The 21,363-nt window shown below is 44.1% G+C and overlaps 1 long non-coding RNA gene across 1 annotated transcript; it reads right to left on the bottom strand.

The window, feature by feature from the left end:
- Positions 1-4,862: 4,862 nt before the first annotated feature.
- On the bottom strand, positions 4,863-9,795 carry LOC122124336. Its single transcript, XR_006150521.1, has 4 exons — positions 9,680-9,795; positions 7,490-7,553; positions 5,922-5,927; positions 4,863-4,874 (listed from the first exon to the last, which is right to left on the bottom strand). It is a non-coding gene; the product is annotated as an uncharacterized LOC122124336 (long non-coding RNA).
- Between the last annotated feature and the right edge of the window lie 11,568 nt (positions 9,796-21,363).

Here is a 21,363-nt window from a genome sequence, read left to right as displayed (position 1 = left end):
GAGCCACCTCCCAGCCCCATGTGTATGTTTAAAGACACTGACTGTATCTGGATGAGAAGCCATTCTGTGTGAGAGGTCATCTGACCTCCAGATTGTCTGCTTGTCTGTCTCATTTCTCCCATGCTGCATATTGTTTACCTTTTAGACGTTTCCTAGTCCCGAGCTGCCTATCTCTGCATTGGCTGGGAAGGCTGACTTCTCTGGGCTGTCTGACTCCCTTGTCCTCTAGCTTCTGTATGAGTTTGGCCAGTGGGACACACCGGTGGAGGATGAGAGGATGGGAAGTGGGAGAGGGGAGAGGTTCAGGCATTTGTTCTTCCTTCCAACTCCCTGTTTTGACATGTGTGGTGGGAGACTACTCAGAGATGGCTCCTCTGATTCCTAGCACAAGTAACTCCATCTTGTAGTGAGTTTCACTATTTAGCAGTGCATCTTGGTAGCACAATACGTCCCCACTTCCAAGGTCAGATGTTGTCTGCCAAGGTCATGAAGACCCGTGAGAAGAGCCGGGTTGGGAGCAGGCATCCTTGTGCAACCTTATGAGTCTTGTGTTTGAGCCTGTTGTTGTTTCTGTGGTTTTGAGCTCAGGTGGTGCTGTAGTTCAGACTCTGCTGTAAACTTCTAACCATATAGAGGAGAGTTTGGCAGGCAGGGATTGGAGAGATCCTACATAACAGCTGCTCAAAAATTATGGAGCAGGCTGAGTAAATACAGTTTCCTGTAGAGATCCATTGCTCTATAAGAAACCCCCATGTAGCTGTCAGCACCATTCTAGTTGGGAGGCACATGACTCTGGGGGCCTCAGGAGGAAGCAATATTGGGCATCCCAATGATGCCCACTTTCTGGTACTCACTTGTATGGTCTCCTCCTGTTACAGATGGGTAAAGACCTAGGGATTCACTAGCGATTCACTTCTAATAACCATGAGATTACAAAAGCGATGGGAGTCACTTCTGAGATTAGGCCACAGAACACCGAATTTTGTCTTGCTTAAGCACAGAAACTCTAAATTTTCTTGATTTGCTTGCTCTGTCTAGGTAAGCTGCCATGGAGTGAAACGCCTTATGAAGAGGCCCAAATAGCAAGGACCGAGGGCAGCCGATGTCGGTAGCCTGTGAGGAATGAGGCCCCCAGTCCAAGTCCGTATGGAACGGACCACTGCCAATCCCTTCGTAGTTGACTTTGGATGGATCCTGGCCCAGATGAGTTCTGTTGTCAATGTAGCCTCAACAGTGCCTTGCACAAAGCCTTGTTAGAGATGGAAGGATTGAGGACACAGCTGCTAAACTGTATCGAAATGAGACTCCTGATACACAGTGGCAGTGAGAGTAAAATGAAAGTGATGTTGGTTAAAAGCTACTGAATGGTCTGGAATAATGTAGTTTGCAGCCACAGATGTAATACAGCATGGTGTGGCAATGGTAGATCTCCTGTGACGGTAGCTTGTGTCTGGTGGCTTCTGTGCCAGAGCCTTGCCTCTCCACATGGGTCTCAGGACACCATTTCTTCCTCTGCTGCTTCAGGGTTAGAGCTGGCAATGGATTACTGCTGCCACCAGTCTTTGTAAAGATTATTTATTTGTTTACTTATTTATTTGTCATTACTGGGGCTTGAACTCAAAGCCTGGGTGCCGTCCTTGAACTTTTTTGTTCAAGGCTAGCACTCTGCCAGTTGAACCATAGCTCCATTTCTGGCTTTTCCCCCTGGCTAATTAGACATAAACGTCTCACAGATTTTCCTGCTTTGATCCATGATCCTCAGATCTCAGCTTTCTGAGTTGCTAGGTGTATAGGTATGAACCACTGGTGCCTGACTCTTGCTCTGTTTTTCTTAACAAAGATGCAGTATGATCTATGTGCCAAGCACTGTTCTTAAGGTTTTGTAAATTTTAATCATGTTGAATACTGACAACTCAGTTAGCTAAGTACTCACTGGATAAGAATACTGTTGGGCTTCTAAGTTACAGATGGGCAAACCAAGGCAAAGGTCAGGGGTGGAACTGTCCCATGATGACACAGCAAGTAACACAGCTGGATTTTAAACACAACCTTTCTGAGCTTCAGAGTCTGTGGCAAACCACTACCAATCCCTGTTGAAATGGTAAATTCCATTTTATAGTAAATACTTAGTTCTCTCATCAGTTAGTGGTTCTCTAAGGATACAGAACCAATTACACATGCGTGCATGCATGTGGGGTATGTGTGTGTGTGTGTGTGTGTGTGTGTAGGAGGGAGAGAAAGAGGCAGAGGGAAGGAGAGTGAGTGAGCAAGGGAGAGTTATTTTAAAGAAATTGGATCATGTGATCCAACTTTTTCTATATAGTTCAATTCCAAAGGTTTTCTTCTGGCAGAATTTCCTCTTGCTTGGGGGAAGGTCACTCTTCAGTTCTGTTCAGGTCTTCATTGGTTGAGCGAACCCCCTCACTTCCTGAAAAGCAATCTGCTCTACTGAAAGTCCATCATTTTAAATGTTAATCTCATCTCCAAACACCCGGACAGAAACACTTATGTTTGGCCACATATCTTGGTATTATGGCCAGCCAACTAGGCATCTAAAATCAATCATGAGAGCATCCTTTAAGATTCTGGAAATTTTGTTTTGTTTTGTTTAGCTTTGGTCAGTCGTGGGGCTTGAACTCTAGGCCTGGGTGCTGTCCCTGAGCTCTTCAGCTCAAGGCTAGTGCTCTACCACTTGAGCCACAGTGCCACTTCCAGCCTTTTCTGTTTATGTAGTGCTGAGGAATCGGACCCAGGGCCTCATGCATGCAAGGCAAACACTCCACCACTGAGCCACCTTCCCAGCACTGATTCTGGAAAATTTAATGGCAATAAAGTGGGACTCCGTGAGAACAAAACAGACATGTTGTGTGCAACTTCAGAAGTGTTTCTGCTAACCTTAAGGCAAAGAAATAGATATATTTGGTTATGGGGCTTGAACTCAGGGCCTGGGTGCTGTCCCTGAGCTTTTTCACTCAAGGTTAGTGTGCTACCACTTTGACCCGCATCCAAGAATTATATTTTTTATACTCTGAGTTTGGCAGGTGAAGCGGGAGCCTCAGAGAGGCCCAGAATGAGTCTCTAAGGAAGCCCAAGAGGCCTGCCCTTCTTCTTTCAGTGGCTCAAGTAGAAGGAACAATCATAGCTTCTGTGTGGTCTAGATGCCTCATTTGGAAATGACCAGGCAGAGATCTGGGATCAAAGGCCAGGGTTAGAGGCTGCAATTCAATGTCTACAGGAGTCCAGTAAGTGACATGCTGTCAGGTAAACAACAGCACAAGTGCATCGATGTGTGAAACCTGTCCCTTCATTTCAGGTTCAGAGAGCCAGGAGGAAGTGGCAGAGCTGGAGTTAGGTGCCGTCTGCCTACCTGACCTGAAGCAATCAGGAGCATCTCCCTTGAACTCACATTCTCATTCTCTAAGAGAACTTGAAGAATCTGAATTTCTTGTGGAATCTCCTGATTCTCTTCTCAGTTTCTACATTTTATGAAATATTTGTACTTTTATGCTTATTTTTAAAAATGATACATAGAAGTATGTGTATCCGATAAAACCTCATGTTTTGAAACATGTCTTCATTGTGGAATGGCTAAATGAAGGTAATTATCATCTGACCATTGCTTTTTATTTTGAGAGAACTTTAGACTTACAGGGAATTTGTAAAAATCGTACAAAGAATTTCTACATATGCTTCCTAGGTCCACAGGGACTAGAGTTCCCAGGTGTTACCAGTTAGTCATGCTTGCTTCCTTCCTGCTTTTGTCTTTTTCTGAGCCTTGGGAGAGTTAGAGCTGAAGTTTTATAGACATGGCTGCTCTTGATTGTCTTCATGATGGCAAATCCTGGTTATTTTGGGTTTATCTTTGGAAACAATAGCTGTTTGAACAGTCAGGTCTCAGTAGAATTTTCTTTTTTTTCTCCAAAGAGTGCTTCTAAATAGGTGTTGTGAAAGCTCCCTTTCCTACTTCTTAATGACTTATCAAGGAGATTCTTTCTGTTGGTTCCTCTTGTTGGTGAAGAGTCCATCCAGTTTAAAAGCTTACTTCCACTTCTCTTCCAGCAGACACTTCAGTAGAGATACATGGAAGGGAGAAGGGTCTGTTTTCGATTGTTGGCAGGTGGAATAGGTGAGGGAGAGCTCTTTGAAGGCTACTGATCCAAGTCAATAGGGAAAAATCTTGATATCTTTCTGGCTTGTTCTCCTCTGGAGCCCTCTACTAATGCAGAGTGTAACAGAGTCCTTTTAGAGGGTGCTTAGCTACACTCCAGCCCCTCAAAGAGTGGCCATTCCTTTAAGCCTGCCCATTGGTCCACCTCCACCACCTGTTTACCACGTGCTGTCTCCTTTCCTCTGGCCTAGAGGCCCCCCCTTTTGCAGCCTCTTGATCCCTCTTCTAAAAGCATTCGTGGGAGCAACGGGAAACTCTAAGTTCTTTTCCTTGTCCTTCAAAGGCCTTGAGAGAATGGTGTAGAAATGTATTTTTCACCTCTTACATGAGCTACTATGGAAAACTTTCTCTCCCCAGAAATGGAAGATGTTATGCAGATACCTGTTTCTTTGTTTACACTGTCCTGTTGATAGAGTTTCTATGCTCATATCAATATTTTTTCTTGTGTCACCTTCCTGCTAGGTATTTCCCAGCTCTGGTCATTAGATGTGACCACAGGACTGAGATCTTACATAGGTCTTGCTCACTCATACACATCCCTAAGCAATCTGCTTTGTGTTTTATTCCCCCCCTCCCCACACACACTGTTTTGATGTTGAATGTTCGCCAAAATTAATGAATTGAAGATTGGTTAGCCCCCAGGGTTTTGCTACTAGATGGTGCTATTAGGTGAGTCAGGGCCTAGTCACTGAGCCTTCTGGAGTGTCTTTCCATCATTAGGAGCATGACTTCGCAGGGGATTGTGGGAGTTATGCCTCTTCCTGTCTCTCTTTGCCTCCTGGCTCACAAGGCAAGCACTTGGCTTCACTCCATACTCCCCATAATTGCCATCTTCATCAGAGACCCAGAGCAACAGGCCCTCTCAGTCTTGAACTAGAACCTCTAAAGATTGTGAACCCAAAATAATCCTAAGTCAGTCATCCCGGTATTTAGTTACAGTAACACAAAGCTAACACATCCCCTCTTCTATCACTAGAATTGTGATACAGATAGAATGATCTTGAAGCTAACTATTGAAGGTGACAGAGCTATTGCCCACATGAATCCCCAAATGACTCAGTGGAGAAGATTGTCTCCTCATTTAGGGGCATACCCCACTAATGGCTCCGTGAGTTTGTTTTCATATTTTTTATTTTTAGATAGCACTTAGGTTTGAACTCAGGGCTTTGCATACTTGCTAGACAGCCACTCTACCATTTGAACCACCCTTCAGCCTCAAGGTGGGATTTTTTTTTTGGTATATGTGTGTGTGGTGTGTTGATTCTGGGACTTGAACTCAGGGCTTTGAACTCTTGCCTAGCTTAAGGCTAGTGCCCTACCACTTGAGCCACACCTCTATTGCTGGACCTTTTCTGGTTAATTGAAGGAAAATTCACTTGGATTTGTCTGCCTGTTCTGGCTTTGAATTGCCATCCTTTGATCTCAGCTTCCTGGGTAGCGAAGATTACAGGTGTAAGTCACTGGTGTCAGCCCTAGATTTAAGTTCATAATGGAATACAGGGAACTTGGGGCCTGGGCTTTCTAACTATGGGCCCTAGACAACATCCTGGAAAATGGACAGATTCTTATTGAGCACTCTTATGGACAGTAATAAGGCACTGGACAGTCACCAACTTGGGAATTGAGGCTCAGCTCCCCCAGGCCTGGGTTGAAGGAGTGGGATTGAATGGGAGAGCTTGCTTGCTGCAGCTTGTTCTCTTCTGGAAAGCTAACTCTGAAGTTGAGGTTCAAGGGGAAGAATTAGGGTGTCTACTGAGGCCTCATGGAGAGCTCTTCCTCCTTTTAGGCTTCTGTCTGAGTTTCTTACCCTAGCCTCCTAAAGGAACACACAATACTCATATATATATAGACTGTTTGACGCTTTCAATGTTTTTCTATTTAATTAATTAGTTATTGTATGCTCAAGGCCTGGTCCTCTTGAGCATCACTTCTTATCTTCTTATATCTTTAGCTTTGGGTCAATTTTGTTCTTGATGTCACCAATCTTATCCTCAGAGTCACGAATGGTTTCTGGAACAGTCATAAGTTAATAAAATGAGGGAAGGAGTTGAGAAGAAGAAAGCAAAGAGAAAGAAAAAAGAGAGCATGGAAGTTAGGAAGGAGAGAAAAGAAAAGAAGATGAGTGAGGATCTAAAGACCCCAGGCTCCAGCTTTACCCCTGACTTTCCTTCCCAACTCCAACTTCTGTCCTCCAAGCTCACTGAGATACTATAGCAAGCCAGGGGATGGAGGTTAGATTGGGTCCAGGATGAGCCTATCCCCTGTCCCTACTTTGGAAAGGGGACAAGAGGCAAAAAGAGGATGGAAATAGGCAGGCTATGAATATCAGAAAGACTGGGGGTTAAACTCAAGGGACAATCAATAACAGAAATTGGGATCTAGATGAGGAATTGGAGGTATTTGAGAACACAAAGTGAGGGAAGTGTCAGTGTCAGGGGCTGTGGTTTTTCTAATCTCATGAGGAGGGGCAGAGCTGAGCTACAGGGTGGTCTTGAGAGAGGTGTGCCAATGATTCTTTGGAGCTCAGAGGCTTCACATGGGGACACACTCACCTTCACCCTTGTGTTTCAGATCTTCAAATTTTTCCACTGTATTTGATGTTGGTATAATTTGGGGAGGGGAAGGGAAAAAGCAAATTGTTTAAATAGGGATACAGGTGGACCCATTGCAACAATGAGATGGACAAGACGTTATGTTGAAACTTTACAACTTTGGAGGGGTGAGGGGGTGGGGGAGGGGGAGGGGGTGATGGGAAGGTATGGGAAGGGGAAACAAAGGAGGAGGCAACAATGCTTGATAAGAAATGTACTATTACCTTGCTCATGTAATTGTAACCCCTCTGTATGGTATTTTCACAATAAAAATATCATGGAAAATTTTGTTGTGCTTTGTTTTTGATTTCCTTCAAATAGTCTGTTCTCTCCTGGCCTTTGTCTAGTATGGATCCTAATTATTCAGATAAATTAGCATAGGTCCATCAATTGGAAAAGATGCTTCATTTGTAGGATAGTTACTCCTCCCTCCCACCATGTCCTGGGTGCCATGGGCACTCCTTTGCTGAGGGAACATATTTCTCTTTTATGGGAAGGATAGCAGGCAAGTACAATATACTGCACAGCACAATCTACTGCACTGGAAGTCTTGCGTATAGAAGCAGATGTATACAACTCCCCCACTCCCTAGGAACTGTGTGTTGGCCTGTGTTTATGTCTGTAACTGTGGGCTGCCCTGGAGATCCTATTGTTTGTGGATCAAAATTCAAGACCCTCACATTGACACTTACCCAGAAGATTGGGCCTCTGCTTCTTCAAGTGCTGTAACATCTTTGTGGCAAGCCCCATAGTTGTTTCATTTTCCTTTATGGCAGCTGATGCCTCATGGGATACTACAGAGGTTGAGAAGGGGCAAGGAATAATAACTTTTCCCCTGGGGTATGGTGGGTGGGGCTTGTTCTTCTAAGCTCTGGACATCTTCTCCTTGAGTGCTCTTCGAGCTTGACTTTCATCATCTGCTAAGATTTGGTTTTTAGCATCCATATGTCTCTTGCTTTCTCAAAACCTTTTCCTGCTTCCCCAGGGTATTTTCCTAGGGTGGATTAGTGTTCAGCTCTGTTGACAGCAAAGTCACAGAAAGAACCCCCTCAGCTTTCATCCCTTGCATCACCCCCACTCTCAGGATTGCTCTATGCTTCTCCTTTCATCACACCCTTGGTGTTTTATTTTTGTCATTCATGCGGCCTGAACTCTGGGCCTAGGGGCTGTCCCTCAGCTCTTCAGCTCAAGGTTAGCGCTGTACCATTTGAGCCACAGTGCCACTTCTGGCCTTTTCTGCTTATGTGGTGCTGAAGAATCGAACCCAGGGCTTCATGCATGCAAGGCAAACACTCTACCACTGAGCCAGCTTCCCAGCCCCTTAGTGGTTAACTCTTTCCCTAGGACCTGAGCCAAGAGGGAGAAAAAGGACTCATGGTTCACAGATTCTGGGGCAGAAGCAGCCTCTGGGTTACCTGCAAAGAAGTCAAGTAGGGTGCAGTGGCTTAGCCCTATTCAGCTGAGGCTGCCAGGAGCTCCCAGACCGCTCATCTCAGGACATGTCTATAGACAATCTCTGCTACCTACATGAGGGATATGCCAAAGATGAGTTTTGATATCTAAACCAAATGCATCTCTATGTTATCTTTCCAGACTGGGTCAGCTGTCTCTCCTCTATAGCTTATTAGATGTCTGAGTTTCATGATTAAAATCAAAAGGACAAGGTCTGGTTGTGGTCAAGGGCAAACCCAGTTCTGATAACCACCTGATATGAGCACTTATGCTCTCCATTCTTTTGTTCTGTTTTTTTTTCTGTTTATTTGGAGGTAGTGAGATTTGAACTCAGGGCTTATGCTTGCTTGGCTGTCTGTCTACCACTTGAATCATGCCTCTCGCCTGGCTTTTTTTTGGCTATTTAATCAGAGTCTTGTAGAATTTACTTACTGGGTTGCTTTCTTTTTCAATTTTAATTAATTAATTAATTAATATTTGTGCTAGTACTGGGGCTTGAACTTAGGGCCTTGTGCTCTTACGTGGCTTTTAATTTTTTCCTGATCAAGGCTGGTGCTCTACAACTTGAGTCACACCTTCACCTCTGGCTATTTTTTTTTTCTGGTTAATTGAGGATGAGAGTCTCATGGATTTGTCTGCCTTGGCTGGTTTTGAATCTTGGTCCTCAATTCTCAACCTTCTGAGCAGGGAGGATTACAAGCATGAGCTACCAGTGTTGGTTTGGTTTTGAAGCTCTATCCTCCAGGTCTCTGCTTCCTGAATAGTTAGGGTTCCAGGCATGAGAAATGGGCACTTTTCTCTGTCCTTGTATCAGTATGAATATAGCACAGAAAATGCTGGCAGTGTTTTAGAAGAGCTAGGGATATAGCTGTGGGGAGATAGACAGTCTTTGTTTGGGGAAGCTGACAGTCAATACTGGATTTGGAGGAATGAACATAATTACATTAATAATTATTTAATGAATTTGTGACAATGCTAGGAGGGAAATATACAAAAGTCAATCTTAAAAACAAACAACAACCCTAGGAACTTTGACCATTCTGGGCCTTCAGGAAGGCTGCTCAGAGGAAAGTAATTGGCCCAGAAAAGTATAGAGACAAACATTGTGAAGGTTGGGTAGGGGAGAGGTTGACAGGGGATAGGAGTGGAGGGGCGGTGGGGCATGGGCAAAAGGATGTGGAGAAGTCTTGGTAGTAGGGAACATCAGGGCAGATTGAGGGGACAAAAATGCTTTAGTGGCTGGAGCAGTGTGGGTAAATTGGACATGGGAAGGGTATTTGGCTGTAGAGCTAGGCTAGGGCTGCCAGGGAGCTTGTGGCTCCCTCTGGGCAGTGAACACAGGGGCTGTGTGGGGGAGTCTGCTAGGAGGTTGGAGTGGGCTGCTGGGACAGGTTTGGGACTGCTGTCTCTGCTGAGGAGGGCGGGGACCATTCTTCAGGAGAGGGGTGCAGGTAAAGGCCATACTCACTGGCATAGACCAGGGTCCCCAGCAGAGAAAGAGGAAAGCTGTGTGTCTCATGCTTCTGCAGGCCGGAGTGGGTAGGCTTCAGGATTCCCTGGAGATCCTCAGATCTATAGTATCCTCTGTCCTTCTGGGCCTCTTTTAATCATGATAGGAACGAATGGGAGCCAGCCTGCCAGTGGTGTGTTCTCTTCTCCTCCCCTTCTCCCACCTCAGAGCCACTTGCTAAGTCAACAAGGGCTGGCTTGGGCCAGCTGGTGCCTGTATTCCCTGCAGGTAGGTTCTAGACAGCAATTCTGGAGCTGGCATTGTCCTGCTTGGCATCTTTTTCCTCTCTCTGCTTTCCCCAGTCCACCTATCACTTGGCTTTCCATCTTTGATGCCATCTGAGGTCCTGGGGAGACTTTGAGGGCTCTGGTAAGCAGGTTGTGACCAGAAATGTCTGCCCCCATGAAGAACAGAAGGTGTCTGAGGATATGATCTGCTTCCTCGGGGATGGGATTTCTCTAGAGTGGGTCAAGCCTATCCCAAGTAGCTTCTCTCCAGAGTTTTCAGGGGCTCCTCTTAGTAAACTAAGGTCCAGAGACCCTAAGGTTCTCTACATTGCAGCTAGAGCTTTTGAGACTCAGTAGTCCCTAACTAAAATGTCTTCAGTCCCAGTCAATGATTTTAAACTCCAAGAAAAATTTCCAGTGAAGTAGCAAGAGTATGAATTCAGTTCTTGGCTTGTCTTCAGATGGGAGAGGGTGGCTATTGGTACTCTTCTCTTCCACCTCTCTTCCCTGTCTTTCTCTTCTCTGTTTCTCTCTCTGTCTCTCTGGAAGTTTAAACTCAGGATCTTGTGCTTGCTAGGCAGGTGCTATACTACTTGAGTCATGTCACCACCCTTTTTTTCTTCCCTTATTTTTGAATAGAGTCTCACTTTTTGCTCTAGTGAGTTGGGACTGTGATTCTCCTCTACATGCCTCTTAGATAGCTGGGATGACAGGTGTGCAGTACTACTTGCAGCACTTTTTTTGGGTGCCCAACCCTGTGCTTAAACTCAGAGCCTTGTGCTCTTTTTCACTCATGGAGGGTACTGGACCATCTGAATCACACTTCTAGCCTGCCATTTCACTGGTTAATTGGATATAAGAGTCTCTTGGATTTTTCTACCTGAGTTGACTTTGCACTGTAACCCTCAGATTTCAATCTTCTCAATCGCTAGGGTTACAGTCACCAGCCCCTGGAAGCACCTAGCTTCTTATTGATTGAGATGGAATCTTGAGACCTTTTTGACCTGGCCTTGAACCACAAATCCCACTGATCTTAGCTTCTTGAGTAGCTAGGATTACAGGTATGAGCCTCTGCACTTGGCTAAGAGTTTTCATTTGATCACAAGAAATTACACAAAGATAATATGAAATGTCGATTTCTGATCCTGACAAGTCACTTTCCTGAAGCATCTTCCCTTTGTGTAGTGAGTTCTGCCTATTTCCTCATGCTGCTGTGAAAATGGCTTGGGATTTGTTTCCTGGAGACATTGTACAGGACCAGGCAGACAAAGACGAGTAGGTTGTAGTCTTGCAAGGAGTGATTCACAGTGGGTTAGGACCCCAGAAAGATGAAGAGAAAACTAAGGTGAAGGGGTGGTAGCAGGTGAGTGATGTTCAAGAAGAAGTGGAAACCTATCCTAGCCCAAGAAGCTGGGCATCTGCTCTGCCATTTGCTAGCTGTGTGATCTGGGATGTAGCATCTCTCAGTCTCGGTCTACAGTGTACCGAATAATCCAGGATAGTTAGAATTTCAGTGGGAAAAGCTCCTGGGATTTCTTTCTGAGGTTCCTCTCTGTGTTCCCTGATATGTGGCCCCTCACCTCTGCAAGAACTTGTTTTATCAGGCATCCTCTTGTCTCTCTTCATTGTGAGCTTCTTGGCTCTCTTCCCTAACATATGGATATCTTAGGTAGAAATGAACAAAACATTTCCTTTCCACTATCCCTTTCTAACTCCTTTAGCAAACCAATCCTTTAACAACCAAGCCTTTTGAAAACAACCACATTCTGCATTTGCTTTGGTATCCCTATTTTCAGTACTGTTTTGCTGTATATTGTCATCATCCGTAGCATTTTCAATACCATCTCTGGAACAGAAACAAAAATCTTTGCCAACCTAGGAATTAACTTAACTAAAGAAGTGAAGGACCTCTATGATGAAAACTTTAAAATCTTGAAAAAGGAAATCAACACAGAACTTAAAAAATGGCAAAACCTCCCATGCTCCTGGATTGCAAAGATTAACATTGTGAAAATGGCAACACTTCCCAAGGCTATCTACAAATTCAACGCAATACCTATCAAAATTCCACCCTCATTCTTCAAGGAAATAGAAGAGGCAATCCAAAAATTCATATGGAACAATAAAAGACCCCGAATAGCAAAAACGCTCCTCAATGGAAGGAACACTGCTGGAGGAATATCAATACCAAATTTCAAACTCTACTATAAAGCCATAGTAATCAAAACAGCTTGGTATTGGCATAAGAACAGACCTCAGGACCAATGGAATAGAATTGAAAACCCAGAAATGAACCTACAGACCTATAGCCATCTAATCTTCGATAAGGGAGCTAAAACAATAGAATGGAAGACAGACAGCCTCTTCAGTAAATGGTGCTGGCAAAACTGGTTAACTACATGTAGAAAACTAAAGCTAGATCCTTACATATCACCCTGTACCAGAATCGACTCCAAATGGATCAAAGACCTTGAAGTCAAAGCAGACACTCTGAAAACATTACAGGATGGAATAGGAGAAACTCTGGGTCTCCTTGGCTCAGGCTGAAATTTTCTGAATAGAGACCCGGAAACACAACAAATCAAAGAAAGGTTGGACAAATGGGATTGCATAAGGTTGCAGAGCTTCTGCAGGGCAAATGACATAGCTAGCAAGATCAATAGAAAGCCCACGGATTGGGAGAAGATCTTTACTAGCCATACAACGGACAAGGGTCTCATATCTAAAATATACTTGGAACTCAAAAAATTAAACCCCCCAACAACAAATCCTCAAAGAAACTACTGCCCAATAAATAAGTGGGCGAAAGACTTAAAGAGAAGCTTCTCTGAAGAAGAAAGAAGGATGGCCAATAGACACATGAAGAAATGTTCAACATCCCTAGCCATAAAAGAAATGCAAATCAAAACAACATTGAGATATCACCTCACTCCAGTTAGAACAGCAAAAATCAAGAACTCTAACAACAACAGATGCTGGAGGGGATGTGGACAGAAAGGAACCTTACTTCATTGTTGGTGGGAATGTAAACTTGTTCAACCACTTTGGAAAGCAGTATGGAGGTTCCTCAAAAGACTTCACATAGAACTCCCCTATGACCCAGCAATCCCACTTTTGGGCATTTACCCTAATGTTTACAAACAAGACCACACTAAAGCTACCAGCACAACTATGTTTATTGCAGCATTATTTACCATAGCTAAGATATGGAACCAACCCAGATGCCCCTCAGTAGATGAATGGATCAAGAAAATGTGGTATATATACACAATGGAATTCTATGCCTCCATCAGAAAGAATGACATTTCCCCATTTGTTAGGACATGGAAAGGCTTGGAAAAAATTATATTTAGTGAAGTAAGCCAGGCCCAAAGAAACGTAGGTCCCATGGTTTCCCTTATTTGCAATATCTAGTATAGGTATGAGTCAAGCGGAAAAAGTCAGATAATGTGATGTTAGGAAAACGAACCCTCAAGTATGTATTTTAATGTTTTTATTTCTTTCATGCATGTGTTTCTAACGCATTTATAAGATTATTTCTTTGTTGCTTTGTATGTCCCTCCCCCACAGTGTAACCCCTGCTTTCACTATATTTGATGTCAGTATAACATGTGGAGGAGACGGGGACAAACAAGTCGTTTAAGGATTCAGGTGGACCTGTTGCAACAATGAGAAGTACAAAATGTCATGTCAAAACCAGCTTTACAATGTCGGTGGGGGGGGGGGGAGGGGGGTATGATTGGGTGGGGGGGAGGGGGGAGGCTGGGAAGGGAGGTGAAGGGTAAACAAAGGAGGAGGCTGCAATGCTTGGTAAGAAATGTATGCATTATCCTGCCCATGTAATTGTAACCCCTCTGTACAGTATGTTCTCAAATAAAATAAAATAAAATTTAAAAAAAAAATCTTTGCCAAGGTACTTAAATACAATCACTGCTTTTCATCTTGATTTTATTTGATCTCTGTGGGTTTGTAATCCTGTTGACCACCATCCTTTGAAATGCTGGCTTTCTTTCTTTCTCCCTTTTTGACCTCCTTTGACGCACCTCCCCTGCCTCCTTCCCTTCCAGTTTCTATTCTTAGCCTTTTTTTCTCTTATGCCCTCTCCCTCCTATTTGACTTATTCGTGGAGTCATGCTTATTGCTCTCACCTTTATTCCAGTCCAGACCTCTCTCCTGAATGTTCATATCTGTAGCTGATGGCCAATAATAGAATGTACCCCAAACTTCCAAACCCTACAGGTCTTCTTTTGCCTTCCCTGATGTCTCCCCCATCACCTGCTCATTCCCCTCCATATTTTTTGTTCTGATTAACAACACCAACATTCACCCAGTAATCAAAATGGAGATCGGCAAGGCCTAGAGGCTAGATGAAGACACAGGGGACCCTTGGCTTAAGGGAGAGTGTGGCTGCTCTTTTTCAACTAACGGCTTCTAGCATATTCTTCAGAAGGAAGGGACAGATACATCCAACATTCAAAGCAGGAAGGAAGTTGGTTGAGAATTGTGGGGGAAGAGTCAGGAGACAAATCAATCTAGTGGCAGAGGTGGGTAGTTGAGAGCTTTCCAGGAAGGAACAGGGTGGACTGAAAAACAGTAGGCTGGGGTTTCCTTACTTCTGCAGATACCTGGCACTGGCACAAGAGAGATGAAATATGACTGGGTTTCTTTCTACCTGTGGGGATTCACAAGACAGAGTTGGCAATAAAGTTAAATTAAACAATCAGATACTAACATAGCCTGTAATGGAACATCTAGAACAGGAGAAAATAAATGAGGGTCTAAAATAGGTCAGGGATGTTGTGAGAAGAAGGGAATGGCTAGATGAATCACTCAAGGTGTTATGGTGAAGAGAGGGAGTGAGATAAACATGCTCAATCTTTGAAGATCTAAGCCCAAATGAGTAATAGTCTAAGATGAAGAAAGCCTGTGTGTGTGTGTGTGTGTGTGTGTGTGTGTGTGTGTGTGTGTGTGTGAATGACAGCTACATATAGGCAGAGAAGAATGTTCCCATAGGATATAAAATAATCTGTCCAGATAACATCTTACGTGAATAGTTCTCTTTGTACGAGTCCCCGAGAGGAAATTAACCTTCAGGTTTCTGGACTCAATCTCTCTGCACTCTTCCCCTCTCATTATTCTTCCTGGGCCTCAGAATTCAAGGGACAGGTATTCCTAGGAAAGGCAGAGGTCTGTATGGTAAAGACATTCTTTTTCATTAATTTAGGGCAAGACACTTTGCATGAATTTAAAAGCCTATAACAATGCCTACATGGGATGACATGGGTTGGATGATGTCTGGAAAACTGCAATTTCTTCTGCCTTAGACTTGGTTGAAGACAAATAGGTCTGGTTCTTTGGGTTCCATGAGGGAGTTATGGTCCTTGGTGCCCGATTGAAGGTCCTGGTGGTGAGGTGGTGCTGATCAAATCCTCTTTCTCACCTGTGAGTTCTTTCCATGTTTTTTTCTACTCAGGCGCAGAATCTTATCCTAGAGGTAGAATAGAAAATGTGGAATATGGATGAAGAAGGTGGCCCTGTCTTTAAAAGGATAAGAGTGGTTCTTTCTATATCTTAGACATGGATATAAGGTGACTTTACCTTGCCATCTCACACTAGCCACAGCAACTCGCCTCACTGCTCTTTCTTTCAAACACCTGCTGGCTCTGCAGAAACCAGATGCTCTCTAATCTGGTAGAAGCTGACCAGTCATCTCAGTCAAGGGCACTAGGTATGATCAGAAGGTAAACTGGCTAAGTTTATGTACATTACCAGAAAAGTGCCTCCATAGCAATGTCTCAAGCTTTGAATAATCTCCAGATGACATGCCATGTGTCTCTGAAAGTTGAGTTAATATTTGGGAATGGGCAATAACATAATGTAGGTTGAAAAGCCATTTGGGTCATTTGAAGACTCCTTTTCTTGTCTGGTTCCTAAACTGGTTCTGAAAGCCAGTCTAAAAGGGAAGATATTGTCAGAGCAGTGGAAATCCATTTGGGATTTGCACTGCCTCCCAGGGTGACTAGTTTAAAGAACATAGCTCTCCTGCAGTTGTAGTTTTCTTCTTTGCATTATCAAGCTTGAATGTAGCCTTAGAAAATTCTTCGGCATGCTTTTTGTCTGTTCTAAATTCCTTTATCCCAAGAAAATTGGGAGTCGAAAAGTCATCAGATGTTGAAAATTTACCCTAGAGAATTAATTTAGAGCGACTTCCTTGATACGGGGTGGAAATGGGGATGAGATCTTCTGAGCTGGGGGAAATGGTAGTGTGAAGGTGGGCTACAAAAATTGAGGATACATACTCTGTAGGATTGACTCAAGGGACTCTTAAAATAATAGCATCAAAATAGAGCTGAGGAGAGAAGTTGTTAGAAAGCTAAGTTGTTGCAAGGGAGTTTTAAATAGGAGGAAGGGGATATCATCTTGTTTGCCTGCCCTTCTTGGCTTCTAGATAGTTCTAAAGAACTAATAGGGCCTGAGTTAGGATCAGGGTTTCCCTCAATCTGCTGTTCTTGAGTTGTACTCTCACCATCCCCAGAAATGCCAGCAAGTCAGGCCCAGATGCACAATGAGCCCATATCCTCATGGAGATGATTTGGACAAAGAGGATCTTTATGTTCTTGTTCATTCATGTGTGAGCCTGGGGCATTTGGGGCTGGAGGCTGAGGAAAGGAATTGCCAAGAGAGGTTTGGAGGAAGAAATTGGTCTGGTTTTCTGGGACATTCTAGGAACCCGGAAGACTGCTGTTCCTAAATGTTCCCAATTGGCCACAAGCCCTGGCTTTCTTTGTTCCCCTTAGTCTCTCTTCTGGGTAGAATGCCAGTCTCTTCCCTGCTTCCCATTCTAAGACACTGACAAGGAAGAGGCCTGCTGGGTTAAGTGGGAATAAGTAGCCTCTTGAGAGATCTGAAGACACTGAGAAGGAAGGGAAGAAGAAGAGAGTTCATTCCATCCAGACCCACCATTGCAGCTTGGAAAGGGGATTGGAATGAGACAGATGAGGGGGTGAAGAGGAAGGGGGGGGGGAGGGCGGGGCAGGGGGGGAGGACTAAACTCCTTCCTTATATTCCGCCCTTCACTTCACCTAGCTGCTTCTCCCTGTTTTGTTTTTTTGTTGTTCCCATTTCCAATCCAGCATTTAAACATTTTATTTTATTAAGGTGGTGAGGAAGCTTTCTGGCCTCTGGCTTTTGCCAGTCACTTTTTTACCTTTGTAGGTGGCTGGTTCCATGACCTCCAGAGAGTAGCAAAATCCCAGGATAAAATCTGCAAGACTTTTGCATGAAAGGTATACTGTTTGCATAGACCCTACATGTACTCTCCCATACACTTTGACTGTCTGTCTGCATTGAAGCTTGAACTCAGGGCCTGGGTGCGATGCTTAGCTTTTTCACTCAAGGCTGGCACTCTGCCACTTGAGCTACAGCTTCACTTCTGGCTTTTTGGTGGCTAATTGGGGACAAGAGCAGACTTTTTTGCCTAGGCTGGCTTTGAACTGAGATTCTCAGATGTCAGCCTCCTGAGTGGCTAGGATTATAGGGGTGAGCACTGGCACTCAGTCTCTCCCGTACATTTCAAATCATCTGTTGATGACTGAGAATACACCGTACAATGTAAATGCTATATAAACAGTTGTTGAGCTGTGTTGTCTTGTCTAGGAAATAATGACAAGAAAGTTTGTACATTTTTAATACAGATGGATATTAAGAATATTTTCTGATCCCCAGCTGGTATTTTTTTTTAATGCACAATAAATAGACGTGACCCTTTTTCCTACTGGACACAGTCCAACTCACTCTTCAACATCTGTTTGGATTCCCAGGAGCTTTTCCTTTTGTGATCACAATTCTCCATGATTTTCTCCCACTGATGATCATCGGCTTCATTTCTGTCTTAATTCTCTCAGCTGTGCTCTGTGCCCTTGAAAATAAACAAAACAAAACAAACAAAATCCCCCAAGGCACACAGCCACTTTCTCTGAGTTCCTCTAAGCACAATGAAAGGAGCTTTTTGTCTATACTGAAAACTGGGCATTCAATTCCAGTACAAAACACTTTAGCAATGAATATTAATCAACCATACCCCAAATTTCACTGGCTCTGAGCACTCGGGTCAACAGGGAGTATCTAACTCTCCTTAGAGCCTCAGTTTCCCCGGCTGTCCTTTCTCCTCTCATTACACACTCCTTAGTTAACTTGATCCTTCATCTGCCTGTCAATATTGTATGAATACCCTGAAAATAAAATTATTTTTAATGTCCAAATTTGCTTCCAAGTGTTCCAGTTTTCTTTTAATTTGGCTTAAATGTCCTCCTTTCTGACATTTCCCATAGCTCACCTATTTCCTTAAATGCAGACATTGTCTAACTAGATAAATTATATCTTTATTTGGGAAAGTTGGAGGTCTATAGCCAGGTAATATTATTATAATAATTATTATTATAAATTATTCTAGAATAAAAAAAGAAGCAATATGATTGGTTTGTATGAGGTGGGTTTGGGGAGAAAGAAGGTCCCATTTGATGTATCAGGAAATCTCCTACTTTCTCTGTCCTGTCCTGCCTGCCCTCCCTCCCTCTCTTTTCCTCCTCCTCTCTCTCCCTCCTTCCTTCCTTCCTTCCTTCCTTCCTTCCTTCCTTCCTTCCTTCCTTCCTTCCTTCCTTCCTTCCTTCCCTCCTTCCTTCCCTCCCTCCCTCCCTCCCTCCCTCCTTCCCTCCTTCCTTCCTTCCTTCCTTCCTTTCTTGTTGTGCTGGTACTGGGGCTTGAACTTAGGGCTTTGCAATTTCACTTGGCTTTTTAGCTTGAGGCTGGCACTCTGCCGCTTGAACTATACCTCCACGCCCAGTTAATTAGTTAACTGGGGATCATGGGTTGGATTCAAACTACAATCTCAGACCTCAGCCTTCTGAGCACCTAGGATTACAGGTGTGAGCCACTAGCTCCCTGTGTATTCTGACATACCAAGTCCCATCTCTGGCAAAATGTTTTTTTTTTTCCCTCGGTATATCCCCAAACCTTTATGCCACCACCTCCAAATCTGGTGCTTTCAAACAGAAAACACAACGGGCCAGCCAATCCTAGGGAGATCGCAGGAGTTTATGGGATGCTCTATCATTGATCTAGATAGACAGTGGGATGAGAGCTAAATCTCCTGAATAAAATGAGCTAGGAGAGCAGGGATAGTCAGAACCCAGGCAAATACCTGCCAGTGGTCAAGAGACCAAGCAACATCTCTGTGATGCACAAGACAGGTTGTGAGTCCTTATAGGGAGCACTCTTTGGGAGCACTCTTGGAAAAATCTCAAGATTCTGTTAGCTGCATTGTGTGAATCCTGGATAAAAAGAATTCCCTATTTGTTATCTAAAAATGAAGTTCTGTAGAACATTCTAGACCATTTCCGCTGGGCTGAATGAACGAAACAAAGACTATTTTACTCCATATAAACTGGGAGAACTTCCAGAGCGGTTATGTAGAGACATAGAGTTGACATTTTGCAGAACAACTCATAGAGACAGATTCTGGCTAGCTGGCTTGGCTTTCTTGCTGTTTTAAAAGGGCCAGGGACCTGAGGAATGTTAAGAAAGTTAGCCTTGTTCAAGTAGAGGTTTTGGAAGGACAGAGAATATTCTGTAGGATGGAGTCTGTCAGGATTTGGGACAATTCTGGATCCAGATCCCATTTTCAAGATGTGGAAGTTGCTCCTTGCATTAAATGTGTGAGAGAGGTACCCCCCAGCTTCTGCCCTTGGGGCCTCCTAAAATGAGGGCCCTGCATTAGTAGGCACAGCAAATCTGGGCCAGAAGAGGGCACTGTGGGAGTAATCAGAAGGCCCCAAGGTCTCTGTCTATAACCTCTGCAAGCCACCCAGGAAACCTCTGCCTTTAAGCTACTCTCCTTCTTACAGTTCAGAATAGCCCCCCCCCTTTGTCTCTTTTTATTAATGTAGATTTATTGTTCAAAGGGGTCTGGTTGTGATATGTCCATTCCGTGTATAATAAACTGACCAAATTCTCCCCCATTACTTTCTTACCTTCTATTGTCTTACACAGATAATATTAGTGGCTTCATTATTCCATTTCTCTACACATTTATCATCACCTTCAACCTGGCCTTTCACTCTTCCTCTTCTGCTGGTTCTCACCTTCAACAATATCTCCCCCTTAACACGCAAGTCATTGATTTTTTTGTTTCCATTGTAGCTTCTGCACATAAAAGAGAGCAGATAATATTTGTCTTCCTTGGGCTCAGGCCTTGCCTTTTCTCCCTGTAATTCCCACCCACGTTATGCACATAGAAGGCACAGGGCAGAGCAACACGCTTGGTGATGTTTGTCAGGTGAATGAATAGAGGTTAGAAACATCGATTTTTGGTGTCTACCATCTAAGGACAAAGGAAAGGTGCCTGCAGCTCAGTGAGTCATCATGTCTCAGTCTGAGCCCGTGGCCTCAAATTGTCCAGGGACAATGGACATAGGCAAAGATGAATTCTGAGCCGCAGTCTTAGGTCACTGCCCTGGTTGCATGTGGGTGCATCCTGGCAACCTCTAACTGACTTCAGAAATATCCCTGAGAGATATTGAAGGCCAAGAGGTCAGTGAGTTGGAAGGAAGGAAGGTGGGAGTCTGCCTTCTTGCAGTCTCCTGATGGGAGTCACACTTTGGGAGAACTAAGAAGCCACAGTTTTGGGAGAAGTGTGTCAAGGGGTAGCATTTCCTCTTCCTCCTTTTTTTCCTCCTTCTCTTCCTCCTCCTCCACTTCTTCCTCCTCTTCTGCCTCTTCTCTCTTCTTCCTACTCCTTCTCCCCCTCTTCCCCTGCAGGTGTTGTAGGTGTTTCTGGTGCTCAGTGCTGGGGTGACACCAGATGTGAAGGAGGGTGGGTTATAGCCTGAGCTCTGATCCCTTAAGAGGAAGAAGCTAGGCTGCTGCCTTGGGTTGTGTACTGTTTTCTTTGAGTACCTGCAGCGTGTTGGGCCATATACCAGTGAGCTCTGGCAGGCATTTAGGCAGCTCATGTTTGACAGTGTGAAGAAATACAATGGAGCGGACCTGTGATTTAATGAGCATAGACACAGGTACAAGTAAGAAAGATGATGATCAGCAGGATGGAGGGTGATGGCTCGGCTAGGCAGAGGATGTGGTTAGCTTGAACAGGACTGGCAGGACTGGGAGCTGAGACTGGGGTTAGTGGGGTCAGGTGGGGGAAGGATTTGGGGGGTGTTGTCTTAGACTTCAGAAGGGGCCTGCTAGAGAGCAGTAGGAGGTGCATCTAAAGAGGGAATTGTGTATGGGGGCAGGGAGGAAAATCTTCAATTCAAAAATGTCTATTTTTTGCTTGTCATTTCTGAAAAGAAGAGGGTGGTCATTTCCTAATAAGGAAGGTGTCTAAGTGACATGTGTGTTGTATTATCTACAGCACTG

Source organism: Dipodomys spectabilis, unplaced genomic scaffold (assembly GCF_019054845.1).
Source record: "Dipodomys spectabilis isolate Male_0828 unplaced genomic scaffold, ASM1905484v1 ptg000234l, whole genome shotgun sequence".
In the NCBI taxonomy this organism is placed as follows: domain Eukaryota; kingdom Metazoa; phylum Chordata; class Mammalia; order Rodentia; family Heteromyidae; genus Dipodomys; species Dipodomys spectabilis.
This window is presented reverse-complemented; position numbering and strand designations above follow the sequence as displayed.